The sequence below is a fragment of the Triticum aestivum genome, chromosome 1A, assembly GCF_018294505.1.
Source record: "Triticum aestivum cultivar Chinese Spring chromosome 1A, IWGSC CS RefSeq v2.1, whole genome shotgun sequence".
In the NCBI taxonomy this organism is placed as follows: Eukaryota; Viridiplantae; Streptophyta; class Magnoliopsida; order Poales; family Poaceae; genus Triticum; species Triticum aestivum.
The window spans coordinates 30678844-30683594 of NC_057794.1; positions in this window are offsets into that span (position 1 = coordinate 30678844).

The following is a 4751-nucleotide window of genomic DNA, read 5'->3' on the forward strand; positions in this document are numbered from 1 at the left end:
CCGTGTTCCGAGGCCATATCTGTATATGCTTGGCTCGTCAAGTATAACCTGAGTATTCCGCGTGTGCAACTGTTTTGCACCCGTTGTATTTGAACGTAGAGCCTATCACACCCGATCATCACGTGGTGTCTCAGCACGAAGAACTTTCGCAACGGTGCATACTCAGGGAGAACACTTCTTGATAATTTAGTGAGAGATCATCTTATAATGCTACCGTCAATCAAAGCAAGATAAGATGCATAAAAGATAAACATCACATGCAATCAATATAAGTGATATGATATGGCCATCATCATCTTGTGCTTGTGATCTCCATCTCCGAAGCACCGTCGTGATCACTATCGTCACCGGCATGACACCATGATCTCCATCGTAGCATCGTTGTCGTCTCACCAAGCTTGTGCTTCCACGACTATTGCTACCGCTTAGTGATAAAGTAAAGCATCACATTGTGATTGCATTGCATACAATAAAGCGACAACCATATGGCTCCTGCCAGTTGCCGATAACTCGGTTACAAAACATGATCATCTCATACAACAAAATCAGCGTCATGTCTTGACTATATCACATCACAACATGCCCTGCAAAAACAAGTTAGACGTCCTCTACTTTGTTGTTGCAAGTTTTACGTGGCTGCTACGGGCTTAAGCAAGAACTAATCTTACCTACGCATCAAAACCACAATGATAGTTTGTCAAGTTGGTGTTGTTTTAACCTTCGCAAGGACCGGGCGTAGCCACACTCGATTCAACTAAAGTTGGAGAAACTGTCACCCGCAAGCCACCTATGTGCAAAGCACGTCGGGAGAACCGGTCTCGCGTAAGCGTACGCGTAATGTCGGTCCGGGCCGCTTCGTCCAACAATACCGCTGAACCAAAGTATGACATGCTGGTAAGCAGTATGACTTATATCGTCCACAACTCACTTGTGTTCTACTCGTGCATATAACATCAACATAAAAACCTAGGCTCTGATACCACTGTTGGGGAACGTAGTAATTTCAAAAAAATTCATACGCACACGCAAGATCATGGTGATGCATAGCAACGAGAGGGGAGAGTGTGATCTACATACCTAGTAGATCGACAACGGAAGCGTTTGGTTGATGTAGTCGTACATCTTCACGGCCCGACCGATCAAGCACCGAAACTACGGCACCTCCGAGTTTTAGCACACGTTCAGCTCGATGACGATCCCCGGACTCCGATCCAGCAAAGTGTCGGGGAAGAGTTCCGTCAGCACGACGGCGTGGTGACGATCTTGATGTACTATTGCTGCAGGGCTTCGCCTAAGCACCGCTACAATATTACCGAGGACTATGGTGGCTGGGGGCGCCGCACACGGCTAAGAATAAGATCACGTGGATCAACTTGTGTGTTTCTGGGGTGCCCCTGCCTCCGTATATAAAGGACTAAGGGAAGGGGGTGCGGCCGGCCATGGAGAGGCGCGCCAGGAGAGTCCTACTCCCTCTGGGAGTAGGATTCCCCCCCAATCCTAGTTGGAATAGGATTCGCGGAGGGGGGAAAGAAGAGAGAGGGGCCGACCCCCTCTCCTTGTCCTATTCGGACCAAGGGAGGGGAGGGGCGCGCGGCCCATGTTGGGCTGCCTCTTCTCTTTTCCACTAAGGCCCACTATGGCCCATATATCTCCCGGGGGGTTCCGGTAACCTCCCGGTACTCCGGTAAAATCCCGATTTCACCCGGAACACTTCCGATATCCAAACATAGGCTTCCAATATATCAATCTTTATGTCTCGACCATTTCGAGACTCCTCGTCATGTCCGTGATCACATCCGGTACTCCGAACAAACTTTGGTACATAAAAATGTATAAACTCATAATAAAACTGTCATCGTAACCTTAAGCGTGCGGACCCTACGGGTTCGAGAACAATGTAGACATGACCGAGACACGTCTCCGATCAATAACCAATAGTGGAACCTGGATGCTCATATTGGCTCCTACATATTCTACGAAGATCTTTATCGGTCAGACCGCATAACAACATACGTCGTTCCCTTTGTCATCGGTATGTTACTTGCCCGAGATTCGATTGTCGGTATTCCAATACCTAGTTCAATCTCGTTACCGGCAAGTCTCTTTACTCGTTCTGTAATACATCATCCTGCAACTAACTCATTAGTTGCAATGCTTGCAAGGCTTAAGTGATGTGCATTACCGAGAGGGCCCAGAGATACCTCTCCGACAATCGGAGTGACAAATCCTAATCTCGAAATACGCCAACCCAACATTTACCTTTGGAGACACCTGTAGAGCTCCTTTATAATCACCCAGTTACGTTGTGACGTTTGGTAGCACACAAAGTGTTCCTCCGACAAACGGGAGTTGCATAATCTCATAGTCATAGGAACATGTATAAGTCATGAAGAAAGCAATAGCAACATACTAAACGATTGGGTGCTAAGCTAATGGAATGGGTCATGTCAATCAGATCATTCACTTAATGATGTGATCTCATTAATCAAATAACAACTCATTTGTTCATGGTTTGGAAACATAACCATCTTTGATTAACGAGCTAGTCAAGTAGAGGCATACTAGTGACATTTTGTTTGTCTATGTATTCACACATGTATTCTGTTTCCGGTTAATACAATTCTAGCATGAATAATAAACATTTATCATGATATAAGGAAATAAATAATAACTTTATTATTGCCTCTAGGGCATATTTCCTTCATTGGTACACCGGGATCTCCAAGTTTCTTGGGTATTCCACCATTAAAAGTATAATTAGCAAGCATGGTGGAAATTTCAGCTTCCGGTATCTTTCTTTTATTTGTAACAATTTCTTTCATGTACTTAGCATAAGGATTCATTTTAAGCATATCAGTTAATCGCATACGCAAAAAGATAGGTCTAATCATTTCAGCAAAGCGCTCAAAGTCCTCATCATCCTTTTTCTTGGATGGCTTGGGAGGAAAAGGCATGGGTTTCTGAACCCAAGGCTCTCTTTCTTTACCATGTTCCCTAGCAACAAAGTCTTTCTTATCATAACGTTGATTCTTTGATTGTGGGTTATCAAGATCAACGGCAGGTTCAATTTCTACATCATTATCGTTACTAGGTTGATCATCATCATGAACATTATCAGTAACATTATTACTAGTTTCAGGTTCATTACCAGATTGTGTTTCAGCATCAGAGATAGAAATATCATTTGGGTTCTCAGGTGTTTGAGTAATAGGTTCACTAGAAGCATGCAAAGTCCTATCATTTTTCTTTTTCTTCCTTTTAGAAGGACTAGGTGCATCTATATTATTTCTCTGAGAATCTTGCTCAATTCTCTTAGGGTGGCCTTCGGGATACAAAGGTTCCTGGGTCATTCTACCAGTTCTAGTAGCCACTCTAACAGCATAATCATTATTCTTACTATTCAATTCATTGAGAAAATCATTTTGAGCTTTAAGTACTTGTTCTACTTGAGTGGTAACCATAGAAGCATGTTTACTAATAAGTTTAAGTTCACCTTTAACATTAGCCATATAATCACCCAAGTGTTCAAGCATATTTTAATTGTATTTCAATTGTCTACCAAAATAAGCATTAAAGTCTTCTTGCTTAGCCATAAATTTATCAAACTCATCTAAGCATTGGCTAGCAATTTTAGTAAATGGGATTTCAACTTTATCATATCTATAGAGAGAATTTACCTTTACTACCTGTGTCGGGTTATCAAGACCATGAGTTTCTTCAATAGTTAAGGGATCAAGATCATATGTTTCTTCAACAGGCGGTAAATTAAGACCATATATTTCTTCAATAGGAGGTAAATTCTTAACATCTTCAGCTTTAATACCATTTTCTTTCATAGATTTCTTTGCCTCTTGCATATCTTCAGGACTGAGAAATAGAATACCCCTCTTCTTTGGAGTTGGTTTAGGAATAGGCTCAGGAATTGGCTCTGGAGGTGTCCAATTATTTTCATTTGTCAACATATTATTCAATAGAATTTCAGCGTCATCCGGTGTTCTTTCCCTAAAAACAGAACCAGCACAACTATCCAGGTAATCTCTGGAAGCATCGGTTAGTCCATTATAAAAGATATCAAGTATTTCATTTTTCTTAAGAGGATGATCAGGCAAAGCATTAAGTAATTGGAGAAGCCTCCCCCAAGCTTGTGGGATACTCTCTTCTTCAATATGCGCAAAATTATATATATCCCTTAAAGCAGCTTGTTTCTTATGAGCAGGGAAATATTTAGCAGAGAAGTAATAAATCATATCCTGGGGACTACGCACACAACCAGGATCAAGAGAATTAAACCATATCTTAGCATCACCCTTTAATGAGAACAAGAATATTTTAAGGATATAAATGTAACGAGTTCTCTCATATTTAGTAAACATGGTAGCTATATCATTTAATTTAGTAAGATGTGCCACAACAGTTTTAGATTCATAGCCATGAAAAGGATCAGACTCAACCAAAGTACTTATATCAGGATCAACACATAATTCATAATCCTTATCAGTAACACAGATAGGTGAAGTAGCAAAAGCAGGGTCAGGTTTCATTCTAGCATTTAGAGATTGCTTATTCCATTTAGCTAATAACCTCTTAAGTTCGTTTCTATCTTTGCAAGCTAAAATAGCTAAAGAAGCTTCTTGATCAAAAACATAACCCTCAGGAATAACAAGTGATTCTTCATCATCACTTTCATCAGTATTATCAGATTCAATATTTTCAATCTCTCTAGCCCTAGCAAGTTGTTCATCAAGAAAATC